The sequence below is a fragment of the Heterodontus francisci genome, chromosome 3 (assembly GCF_036365525.1).
Source record: "Heterodontus francisci isolate sHetFra1 chromosome 3, sHetFra1.hap1, whole genome shotgun sequence".
Taxonomy (NCBI): domain Eukaryota; kingdom Metazoa; phylum Chordata; class Chondrichthyes; order Heterodontiformes; family Heterodontidae; genus Heterodontus; species Heterodontus francisci.
The window spans coordinates 141,394,200-141,407,872 of NC_090373.1; the positions used below are offsets into that span (position 1 = coordinate 141,394,200).

The following is a 13,673-nucleotide window of genomic DNA, read 5'->3' on the forward strand; positions in this document are numbered from 1 at the left end:
CAGAGCTTAAGGCTTTTCATTCTATTTAGATTCATTGTTAAAATTAAAGCTTTGACATTCTTACCCTTTGTTTCATGTCCTAATTTCAATCCTTTGCTGATCAGTTAAATTACACAACTTTTAAAATGTCAAATCGTATTCAGTTCCAGTACTTCTGTTAAATGTCTAATTTATTTTGCATGAAAAGTCTTGTGCATGTATTTCCTGTTGAAGATTTTTGGTCTTGCTTTTAATGGCAATATTTAGCAATTGCAAATGCCTGTGTAATCAGCTACGATGGAAATTTCCTATGTAAACAAATTTTGGCAGCAGGCTACAGAAACTCGGTGGTATGTAGTTGCTCTGTAAACTATATCACTGTATCCTCTGACACACTGAGACTATCACATTCCAGATAGCCATTTGTTAAAATTATTATAGAGCAGAAGCAGACCATTCAGCCCAGCTGGTCCATGCCAGTGTTTATGCCACATGAGCCTCCTCCCACACTATTTCATCTAATCCTATCAACATTTCCTTCTAATCTTTTCTCCCTCCTGTTTATCTTGCTGCCCCTTAAATGCGGCTAGGCTATTCGCCTCAGTTACTCCTTGCGGTAGTGAGTTCCACATTCTAACCACTCTTTGGGTAAAGTTTTTCTCCTGAATTCCGTAATCATGAATGTCCTATATTTCTCACCCATAGTTTGGTGTCGCTGTCAAATGGAAACACTTGTACATCTTTCAAAATCTTTAAGACCTCTGTCAGATCACCCCCACAGCCTTCTCATTTCGAACGAAAAGAGCCCCAGTCTGTTTAGTCTTTTCTGATAGGTATAAACCTCTCCATTTGATAAAGTGCTGCACAACAGACTTGTGAGCAGGCTTATATAAAAGCAAAATACTGCGGATGCTGGGAATCTGAAATAAAAACAAGAAATGCTGGAACCACTCAGCAGGTCTGGCAGCATCTGTGGAAAGAGAAGCAGAGTTAACGTTTCGGGTCAGTGACCCTTCTTCGGAATCCAAAGAAGGGTCACTGACCCGAAACGTTAACTCTGCTTCTCTTTCCACAGATGCTGCCAGACCTGCTGAGTGGTTCCAGCATTTCTTGTTTTTATTTGCGAGCAAGCTTGTAGATCATGGAATAAAATGGACAGTAGCAACGTGAATATGAAATTGGCTGAGTGACAGAAAACAAAGAGTAGTGGTTAATGCATGTTTTTCGGGCTGGAGGAAGGTTTGTTGTGGAGTTCCCCAGGGATCAGTGTTGGGACCCTTGCTTTTCCTGCTTTATATTAATGACGCAGACCTTGGTGTACAGGGCACAATTCCAAAGTTTGCAGATGATACGAAACTTGGAAGCACTGTGAACTGTGAGGAGGATAGTGTAGAACTTCAAAAGGACATAGACAAGTTGGTGGAATGGGCAGACAGGTGGCAGATGAAGTTCAATGCAGAGAAATGTGAAGTGATTCATTTTGGTAGGAAGAACATGGAGAGACAATATAAAATCAAGGGAACAATTATAAAGGGGGTGCAGGAGCAGAGGGACCGAGGTGTATATGTGCATAAGTCATTGAAGGTGGCAGGACAGGTTGAGAGAGCGGTTCATAAAGCATACAATATCCTGAGCTTTATTAATAGGGGTGTAGAGTACAAGAGCAAGGAAGTTATGTTGAACTTGTATAAGACACTAGTTCAGCCTCAGCTGGAGTAATGCGTCCAATTCTGGACGCCGCACTTGAGGAAAGACGTGAGGGCATTGGAGAGAGTACAGAAAAGATTGACGAGAATGGTTCCAGGGATGAGGAATTTCAGTTATGAAGACAGATTGGAGTAGTTAGGACTGTTTTCCTTGGAGAAGAGAAGCTGAGAGGTGATTTGATAGAGGTATTCAAAATCATGAGGGGTCTGGACAGAGTAGATAGAGAGAAACTGTTCCCACCCGTGAAAGGATTGAGACCAGAGGGCACAGATTTAAAGGAATTACTAAGAGAAGCAAAATTGACATGAGGAAAAACTTTTTCACGCAGCGCGTGGTTAAGGTCTGGAATGTGCTACCCGAGAACGTGGTGGAGACAGGTTCAACTGAAGCATTCAAAAGGGAATTAGACTGTTATATGAAAAGGAAGAATGTGCACGGTTATGGGGAGAAGGCAGGGAAATGGAACTGAGGAAGTTGCTCTTTCAGAGAGCTGGTGCGAACATGATGGGCTGAATGGCCTCCTTCTGTGCTGTAACAATTCTGTGATTCTGTAGTGTCATCCTTATAACGCAAGTAGTTTTTCATTAAAGGTACTCTTCCCTAGACGTCAATTCTCTGTGAAATGTTTATTTTTTTACATTTTACAGTTACTCTATTTCGGATTCGGATTAGGAATACCACTATTACTGTTACATTTGAAGCTACATTTCTATTTGAACACTTAAAAAGAAAATGCAAGCAGCAAAAAAATTCTATTTATTTTCTGCCATTCTTTTCTGATCTGAAGGCAATATTTAGAGATTGTTGCCAATCTAGAGATTTCAATTACCCTCTACTTCCATCTATTTTGACATCTTTCCCACTGAGTAACTCAGTAATGGGCTTAAAGGGACAGGCCCAATTCACAACTGACCATTATAACGCGCTGAAGACCTCAAAATATATGTGAGCGAAACCAAATACGTAATTGTACTCTAATAATGTTTGACAAGGTAGGTTGCAAAAAATATTGTGCCAAAGAAACAGTACTAACTTGAAAATAAGTTGCACATTTTTGGTCAAAATTATTTTTTGTCTGGACTTTTAAGATTTTTGAAATTGTATATGAGGCTTCATCAGCTACAGTAGTGCATCATAAGCGCCCTATATATGATGCGACTTTGTTTTTAAAGTATTAATAAATTTAATTGTCTGAAAAAAGAATCATCCAATTGCAAAGGAATGAATATATCATCGTGCAATGCGCTGATCAATAGTGAGGGATGTATCGGGTAACACACAGTTTACAGTGTGTCACGATGCAGTCACACATCTAAACCCCAGAATGTGTTGCTACCTTGGAATGTACCGGATGGTGTGTTATTCATCTATGATTGTTGATTATTTTTGACCAATGGGGTTGTCATGGTATACATTGATGGATGGTAGATTTTGTTACTCAGTTATACCATGTGGTTCAGTATATAGAAATAATTACAGTTTAGTTTTACTGACAGATTCGGAGTAATAAATTTTCTGTACATCATAAATGTATAAGCCCTAATGAACATCTAAATATGAAATATATTCTATCTGCAGGAAAAGCAATGCTCCACTTTGATTCCTCATATATAGTATTATATTATAGTGCATGGAGGGATGATTGTACTTCTGTCCTCAATGAATTAATTGCTCAACTTTCTTCAACCCAGGGGTCTTTTGGATTGTTCCAATATAATCAAATTGATGTAGCCTTCTTAATATGCATATTGCACGCACATAATTTTTGCTATACAACGCAAATATGGGATTTTACCCCATTGTAAAATGTGTTTCTAAAATCAGGCTGATAGTTTACTGTTAATGGTACATGGTTGCATATCACTGGTTGCTTACCATTTAGTTTGCCACTATAAACATCTCTGTCGCATGATTAAATAATTGTTAATATTAAACTAGAATTTTATTTTAAGTTCTTAGTGCCTCAGGCACAATGCAGAAATGTCATTCATATCGTTTGAAATATTTTACTGTGGACTTAAATATTTTATGTATTTTTAACTAAACTGTTCATTACTTCAGGATCCGATTTAACTCTGAGCTGATCTTTCAAACACATATCTTTCCCATCACAAACTGCCTATTTTCAACTCTATAAGGCTTTGCCCACCTCTGCTCCCACCTCAGCCTAGCTCCTGTGGAAACCTTCATCCATACCTTCACAAACTTGTCACTCAAATATTCCAAAATACACTCAGCTGGTATACCAAGCCAACACCAAGCAAACTTCAGCTCATCCAAAATGCTGCCTGCATCCTATCCTGCAACAAGTCCTATTCACCTACCTCCCCTATCATAGAGTCATAGAGTTATACAGCACAGAAACAGGCCCATCGTGTCCGTGCCGGCCATCAAGCACCTAACTATTCTAATCCCATTTTCCAGTACTTGGCCCGTAGCCTTGTATGCTATGGCGTTACCACCTCTTCTGGCAGTGTGTTTCCGATTCCAACCACCCTCTGAGTGAAAAAATCTTTCCTCAAATCCCCTCTAAACCTCCTGCCCCTTAACTTAAATCTATGCCCCCTGGTTATTGACCCCTCCGCCAAAGGAAAAAGTTTCTTCATATCTAACCTATCAATGCCCCTTATAATTTTGTATACCTCAATCAGGTCCCCCCTCAGCATTCTCTGTTATAAGGAAAACAACCCTCGCCTTTTTAATCTCTCTTCATAGCTGAACTGCTTCAGCACATGCAACATCCTGGTGAATCTCCTTTGCACCCTCTATAGTGCAGTCACATCCTTCCTATAGTGTGGTGCCCAGAACTGTACACAGTACAGCTGTGGCCTAACTAGCATTTTATACAGTTCCATCATAACCTCCCTGCTCTTATATTCTATGCCTCAACTAATAAAGGCAAGTATCCCATATGTCATCCTAACCACCTTATCTACCTGTGCTGCTTCCTTCAGTGATCTATGGGCAAGTACACCAAGATCCCTCTGACCTTCTGTACTTCCTAGGGTCCGACCACCAATTGTATATTGCCTTACCTTGTCAGTCCTCCGAAAATGCATCACCTCACGCTTTTCAGGATTAAATTCCTTTTGCCACTGCTCTGCCCATCTCACCAGCCCATCTATGTTATCCTGTTATCTAAGGTTTTCCTCCTCACTATTTGCGACACCACCAATTTTCGTGTCAGCTGCAAACTTACTGAACATACCTCCTATATTCACGTCTAAATCATTAATGTACACTACAAACAGCAAGGGTCCCAGCACCGATCCCTGCGGTACACCACTGGTCACAGGCTTCCAATTGCAAAAACAACCCTCGACCATCACCCTCTGCCTCCTGCCATTAAGCCAATTTTGGATCCACTTTGCCAAATTGCCCTGGATCCCAAGGGCTCTTACCTTCTTAACCAATCTCCCATGCGGGACCTTATCAAAAGCCTGACTGAAGTCCATCTAGACGACATCAACTGCTTTACCCTCACCTACACATCTAGTCACCGCCTCGAAAAATTCAATCAAGTTAGTTAGACACAATCTCCCCCTGACAAAGCCATGCTGATATCCCTGATTAATCCCTGCCTCACCAAGTGGAGATTAATCCTGTCCCTCAGACTTTTTTCCAATATTTTCCCAACCACTGATGTTATACTCACCGGCCTGTAATTACCTGGTTCATCCCTGCTACCCTTCTTGAATAATGGTACCACATTCACTGTCCTCCAGTCCTCTGTTACCTCTCCTGTGGCCAGAGAGGATTTGAAAATTTGTGTCAGAGCCCCTGCTATCTCCTCCCTTGCCTCACATAACAACCTGGGATACATCTCATCTGGGCCTGGGGATTTATCTACTTTTAAGCCCGCTAAAACAGCTAATATTTCCTCCCTTTCAATGCTAATATGTTCAAGTATATCACAATTCCCCCCCCACCGATCTCTACACTTACATCGTCCTTTTCCATAGTGAACACAGATGCAAAGTAATCTCAACTATGTCCTCCGGCTCCACGCACAGATTGCCACTTTGGTCCCTAATGGGCCCCACTCTTTCCCTGGTTATCCTCTTGCCCTTAATATACTGATAAAACGCCGTAGTATTTTCCTTTATCTTGCCCGCCAGTGTTTTTTCATGTCCCCTCTTCGCGCTCCTAATTACTTTTTTAAGTAGCCCCCTACACTTCTATACTCCTCTAGTGCCTCCGCTGTTTTCAGCGCTCCGAATCTGCCGTAAACTGCCTCCTTTTTCCTTATCCAATCCGCTATATCCCTTGACATCCAGGGTTCCCTGCTGACCTACTTTGGTTCCTGGACCTCAATGCCCCAATTTAAAATTTTCTTCTGTGTGTTTAAGTCCCTCCATGGTCCAACCCCACTGTACTCCTGTGACCTCATCCAGACCTACAACCATCCACCAACCCCCTCAATCCCATAGTTCCTCTGACTCTTCTGTGTATCCTCTTCCCTTTGCTCCATTTAGTAATCCTGTTATCTTTCAAATATTAATCATTTGTTTCCTAGGGGCAAGAATGTTTGTTTAGTATGTATACACTTGGGCATTTTCAACACTGTTCTTAGTGGGTGTGGGCACATAGCCACCACCTGGAAGTTCCCCTCCAAGTCACACACCGTTCTGACTTGGAAATATATTACTGTTCCTCACTGGTGCTGGGTCAAAATCCTGGAAATCCCTCCCTTACAGCACTGTGAATGTACCTACAGCGGTTCAAGAAGGCAGCTCACTACTACATTCTCGAGGGCAGTTAGGATGGACAATAAATTCTGGCATTGCCAACGATGCCCACATCCCATGAACGAATAAAAAAAAAGCTCAAAACCAGACTTAATTGGCACTAAGTTGGTCATGTAAATGAGAGGGCTAGGCAATGACTGGGTCAAGATAAAAGTGTCATATTTGTGCAGTAAGGATTGTTCTTCTGTAGTCATGGCTACCATGCATTTTTGGAGCAGAGAAAAGGGAGATTTATTCAGCAGCTGGCAGTGCTGCACCTGACCTGTGCTTGTTTGAAGCCTAGGCATGATGCCAGCATCTCTCAGCTTGATCAGCACAAAAGCTATACTATTGAAGTGAGATCCCATCTTAGTACTAGTTCAAATTAACTTAATGCTGACCATTTGAGTGATATGTATAATATTATCAATAATCAATTCTTGGTTTGCAATGTCAATTTTTGACCAAGATAATGGATAACAGTCATATACTTTGAACATTAATCCTATAATTTGACAATATAGTGTTATAACCTCAGAGAGATCGTTAATGAGAGAAATGCAAGATATGAACCCCCAGACCAATTTAACAAATTACACAAGATTTTGCATTTTAAGACTTTTATTACAAGAACTAAATTAAAAGAAATCCCCAATTAGCTAAACAGTACTTTGTAAGTTGCTGATACCCCAAATTATAAACAAAGGTGTTTTCTTTACTTATTCAATACCTGAAACCCTCATATCACACTTATACATTACACAGTCCTTTTTGATAAAATCCTTTGCAGTTACAGGTCTCAAACTCCTCCCAGTTGCATTGGGTTGGATCTCCCACACTTTTCAAAAATAAGTATTATCTTCAGTCCCTTCTCCGTGCACTTCCAACCTGGACATCCGTGGATAATGTGATTTTCCGTGATCTTGTGGGTCCTTTACACCTCCACTAACTTCAATTCTCAAAACAGGTTCATGTCTGCAGAACCTTTTGCTGTACATCTTCAGACAGCAGGCGTTTCCCTCTCTGTCTCTCTCTCTCTCTCCAGCTGCCACTGCTAGATGTCTTAGTGCTTGTTCTGAGGCCACACCCTGATGGGTTCTCTTCTTACATTCTGTTTGAGGCCACAACCTGATCGTTACTCCCTTGTAGTCTGGTTTTCTTCAGAAAGTCTGTTAAATTTAGATGGACTTAGAATTCAGTAGTTTATTGTTCTGCTCCAAAATGCAGATACCAGTAGTCTGAATTCTACAAAGCTACTTGGCCTTTCCATTGTCATAGAGTCATAGAGAGATACAGCACTGAAACAGGCCCTTCGGCCCACCGGGTCTGTGCCGACCATCAACCACCCATTTATACTAATCCTTCATTAATCCCATATTCCCTACCACATCCCCACCTTCCCTCAATTCTCCTACCTATACTAGGGGCAATTTACAATGGCCAATTTACCTATCAACCTGCAAGTCTTTGGCTGTGGGAGGAAACCAGAGCACCCGGCGGAAACCCACGTGGTCACAGGGAGAACTTGCAAACTCCGCACAGGCTCCCGGGTTCTAACACCTGCCCGGTGTATTTGCATCTTCTGAATGGCTGACTCCTTGTTTTATGATCCAAAAGTCTGGGAAGACAAAACCCATTGTTCTTCATGTGTTAGTGCTATTGTCTCTGTTCTTTAGAAGACAGTCTTTGATCTGTTCTTTGTTGTCCTGGTAACCTTTCGCAGAGTGGAGGTGAGCTCAGCTGACCTTCTGGACTCCATCTTGAACTTTTAATCATGTTACAAGGTCCAGCATTCATCATCATCGAAACAGAAAAAAGGCCACTTAGCTCCATAAATGCTTGTTTTCTTCAATGAGTCTGAGGAACATATCCCATATGTGCATTATTCAATATATGAAATAGTTCTGACTCAATTTCCTAGTTAATCAAGAATTTCCAATCATATGTCTAGTTTTAAAAACTATTTGGCAATTTAATTTACCTAGATCAACCTTTACCCATTCCCTTCATAATTTTGAAAATTTCTATATGCCATCTTCTCTTTCTTCTTCTTTCTTTGGCCTCCTTGTCTCGAGAGACAATGGGTAAGCGCCTAGAGGTGGTCAGTGGTTTGTGGAGCAGTGCCTGGAGTGGCTATAAAGGCCAATCCTAGAGTGACAGACTCTTCCACAGGAGCTGCAGTTAAAATTGGTTGTCGGGGCTGTTACACAGTTGGCTGTCTCCTTGCATTCTGTCTTTTTTCCTGCCAACAGCTAAGTCTCTTCGACTCGCCACTCTTTAGCCCCGCCTTTATGGCTGTCCGCCAGCTCTAGCGATCACTGGCAACTGACTCCCACGACTTGTGATCAGTGTCACAGGACTTCATGTTGCGTTTACAGATGTCTTTGAAGCGGAGACATGGACGGCCAGTGGGTCTGATACCAGTGACGAGCTCGTTGTACAATGTGTCCTTGGGGATCCTGCCATCTTCCATGCGGCTCACATGGCCAAGCCATCTCAAGCACCGCTGGCTCAGTAGGGTGTATATGCTGGGGATGTTGGCCGCCTCGAGGACTTCTGTGTTGGAGATACGGTCCTGCCGCCTGATGCCAAGGATTCTCCGGAGGCAGCGAAGATGGAATGAATTGAGACGTCACTCTTGGCTGACATACGTTGTCCAAGCCTCGCTGCCATAGAGCAAGGTACTGAGGACACAGGCTTGATACACTCGGACTTTTGTGTTCTGTGTCATTGCGCCAGTTTCCCACACCCTCTTGGCCAGTCTGGACATAGCAGCGGATGCCTTTCCCATGCGCTTGTTGATTTCTGCATCAAGAGACAGGTTACTGGTGATAGTTGAGCCTAGGTAGGTGAACTCTCGAACCACTTCCAGAGCGTGGTCACCGATATTGATGGATGGAGCATTTCTGACATCCTGTCCCAGGATGTTCGTTTTCTTGAGGCTGATGGTTAGGCCAAATTCGTTGCAGGTAGCTGCAATCCTGTTGATGAGTCTCTGCAGACACTCTTTAGTGTGGGATGTTAATGTAGCATCGTCAGCAAAGAGGAGTTCCCTGATGAGGACTTTCCGTACTTTGGTCTTCACTCTAAGACGCGCAAGGTTGAACAACAATATATATGCCATATATGTAGCTAAATTAGGTTTCTTTAAAATCTCCTCTGTTCCAATGACAGCAAGCCCAACATTCATAACCTTTACTCATAACTTGAATTTTTTAAAACTTTGTTCGTTCTGTGCCGTAAATGACTATACAGCTGACACTGGGAAGTGCCACGCTTATTGTCCATCCTTAGTTGCTCTGAGAAGATAGCAATGGGTCTTTTCCTTGAACTGCTGCAGTCCTTGGAATGGTGTTTCCATAATGGTGCTGGGTAGAGAGTTCCAGGTTATAACCCAGTGACAGTGAAGGCATGTTGATATACAGCCACGCCAGGATGGTGCGTGACTTGGGAGTGGTGGTATTCCCATGGCATTGCTGCCCTTGTCCAGAGGAGGGGAGGTGCTGTTGAAATAACATTGCTAAGTTGCTTCAGAGCACCTTGCAGACTGGATATATTACAACCACAGTCCTCCGGTGGTAGAGGGGGTTGATATTGAATTCAATGGCAGGGGCATCAATCAAGAAATCTGTTCTAGATGGAATGAAGATTCTTTAGTGTTGATGCAGCTGTACACATTCATGGAAATGGTGAGTGTTCATTGTATTTCAGACTTAAGTCTTGTAGATGGTGGAGAGAAATTGTGAAGGGTCAGGAGGTGAGCCATTCATGGGTGTGGCAGATCGACTGAGAATTGTTCTGATCTGTTGGTTATGGGAGTGCGTAGCTCTGTCTATAGCCTGCTGCTTTTGGTGTTTAACATGCACTCTGTAGTAACTTCACTCGGTTCCTGTCTCATTATAAGGAATGCTACCTGGCACACCCTCCTACCCTTTACATCGAATCATGACATCTCAATGTGCTTCATAGCCAGTTATGTACCTTTTGAAGTGTAATAACTGTTGTAATGTGGGAAACATAAGTCATTTATTTGCACACAGCAAGATTCCACAAATGGTATTGAGATAAATGATCAGATAATCTATTCAGTGATGTAAGTTGAGAGATTGTTGGCCAGGGACAACTTCCTTGCTCTTCTTGAAATATCTTTTACACTGTGTTTGCTGACAACGCAACCACTAGGTGGCGCAGTATTTGCACATGCGCGAATGCAGGTTCTTCAACTGGAACGTCAGTGTGAGACGTTCAGGCAGCTGCCAGGATTAGAGATGGCGCTGCTCAATTTATCACAGGAAATGCTTATGGCTAGATCGTTCTAACAAACTATCCTTACATTAAGTTGGATGGAAGCCTGGTAATATGCTATGTAGTTATAGGATACTAACTGTAATCCTCAGATCCATTTAATATTTCAGTAATCCTATTAAATACAAAAGCAATTTTAGGATCGAATTTCCATTGGAAGATAGTGAATTGTCACCCCGATCGAAAATCAGACAGAGTATTGTTATGACTGTCAAAGCCCGCAATCAAAATATACGATTCTGATTGTGGTGGGAGAAAGGCACTGATAATTCAATCCCGTTGCTTCACAGATTGCCGAACACATCATTTGAAACTTTCCAAATTAAAGAAAGACTCAGCCAAATTGTATCTTCTATTAACCCCCGAATGAAGCTAACCAAACCAGGTGTCTTTAAATCAACAAATTTACTCTTTAATTAGAAGAACTAAATTTTGAAACACTATGAAGATATAAACAACATTTAAAATAGAAAAAATAGAGTCCTTGCAAATTTACAGTCCAATGTTGCTTGAATTCCCCACAGAATGTTGCTTTTCTTCTCCAAATTTCAACAATTAACGACTTACAAACACTTTCAACAGAATCAATCTGACTTTAGAGTTTTTGAGGGATAAAAGATTGTCACAGTCTAACTTCCCTTCCTTCAGTTTAAATTACCAGAGATCTCTGTTTTGGCTTGACTTTTTTTAGAATTTTGAAAGATAATTAAACAGACTAAAATCCTAATCCTTCAGTTTAAATGGCTGAGAGCTCTTTCTTCAGGTACCAACACCAGCTGTGTCTGTATGTCTCTGTCTCTGTGTCTGTGTTCTCTGTTAGAACAAACTGTCTTCAGCTGAAAGCCAGTTCAAAACTGAATTCTAACAAATGTATCGCATGAGACTCACTCCCAGTGACTATATCTATGGTAATGAGAATACATCCTTTGAATCGCAGTCTCCAAATGGTTGTTTCAATGGCAACCGAAAAACACCTTTCGATAACTCTTGAGGCTTGCTGGTTCTTAAAGCGATACTGATCCCTTGCAAGCCTTAAAGGCAAACTGCATATTCTGAAAAAAACTACAGGACCATGACAGTATAAAATGTGCTGGCCAATTCGTTATTGTGATTCGTTTATATGACTGACCAGGACTGATTTCACCCAAATGCAGCTACTTGCTCCCACCCACTGGCCACTTCACCTTTCCCCTGCTCCAGACCTCGCTGCTCCCCAACATTCCCCTGGCTGATTGTTACCTGATCGCACCACCCCATTCTCCTGTCACTTGCTAGCTCCACTCCCCCCCACCCCCACCTCCAGCCGCTAGCTCTCGGCCACTCGCTGCCACGTTTGATCAGTCACCACGCGCCGCCCGAAGAAGCAAGGCGGGCTGCAAGGAGTGACGTAGGAGTGAGTGGCCGAGAGGAGGGAAACGGTGCGACTTAGAGCTAGCGGCTGGAGGGGGAGGGGAGGGGGGTGAGCGACCGACCGACTGGAGAATGGGGTGGCACGAGCGGGGAACAATCGGCCAGGGTTGTGGGGTGGGGGTGGGAGCAGTGAGGTCAGGAGCGAGCGGCTGAGGGGAGGAAGCGTCGAGGCCTGGAGCGAGTTACCGATGGGGGAGAGCACCAGCCTCTTAGTCTCCCATTCATTCACTTCCTCCAGGCGAGTGGGGGGCTGGATACCTTATGACCCTATAGCGCAGATACACATCATCCTGCGCATGCGCCACTTAGTCCTGCAAGATGTAGTTGCGCATTTGCGCAACCTGGCGCACTCTGATGATGTCAGCCGACTGCTGCATTGTCAGGAATCACTGAATCTGTTATGCCCACCTGAGAGGTCAGATGGGGCTTTGGTTTCATGAAAGATGACACCTCCGAAAGTGCAACTCCCTTAGTGGTGCACTGAATTGTCAGCCTAGGTTACATGTTCAGGTCTCTGGAGTGGAGCTTGAATCTACAACCTTCGGACTCAAAGGTGAGAATGCTAACAGACACCTTATGAGACTTTATGGGGTCCAGGGTCAATGTTGAGGACTCCCAGGACCACTCCCATGCGATTGTATATCACTTTGCCTGACCTCTAGTGGTTCTATTCTGCTCGTGGGATAGAACATACCCAGGGATAGCTATTGAGGCCTCTGGAATGTTCGCTGATAGACTTGCTTCTCTGAATATACCTATGTCAAACCTTTGCTTGACCAGTCTGCGGGACAGCTTTCCCATCTTGGTGAGGATAACCGTGCTGACTTAAACTGCTAACACTAACATTTTGTTGTGATGCCTCCATTATCAAGTCCATCCAACATTTTTTTTTGATTCATAGGAGCATTGGAGCAGGAGTAGGCCATTCAATCCATCGAGCCTGTTCTGCCATTCAATATGATCATGGCTGATCATCCACTTCAATGCCTTTTTCCCACACTATCCTCATATCCCCTTATGTCATTTGTATTTAGAAATCTGTCAATCTCTGCTTTAAACATACTCAATGACTGAGCTTCCACAGCCCTCTGGGGTAGAGAATTCCAAAGATTCACAACCCTCTGAGGAAAGAAATTTCTCCTCATCTCTGTCCTAAGTGGCTTCCCCCTTATTTTGAAATTGGGGAGTCTAGAACCAGGGGATACAATCAGGGGACACATCTTAGCTGCATCTACCCTGTCTATCCCTTTAAGTATTTTGTAGGTTTCAATGAGATCACCTCTCATTCTTCGAAACCCAAGAGAATACAGGTCTTGTTTCCCAAATCTCTCTTCATAGGACAGTCCCACCATCCCGGCAACAAATCTGGTGAATCTTAGTTCCACTCCCTCGAAGGCAATAAAATCCTTCCTAAAGTAAGGGGACCAAAACTGCACACAGTACTCCAGGTGCGGTCTAACCAAGGTTCTATACAATTGAAGCAAGACTTCACTACTGCTGTATTCGAATCCTCTTGCGATAAAGGCTAACATACCATTAGCCTTC

General features: G+C 42.9%; 1 protein-coding gene across 3 annotated transcripts in view; it reads left to right on the top strand.

The window, feature by feature from the left end:
• rngtt (RNA guanylyltransferase and 5'-phosphatase) overlaps window positions 1–13,673 on the top strand; it is a 441,527-nt gene that overhangs the window by 304,419 nt on the left and 123,435 nt on the right. The window lies entirely within an intron of this gene.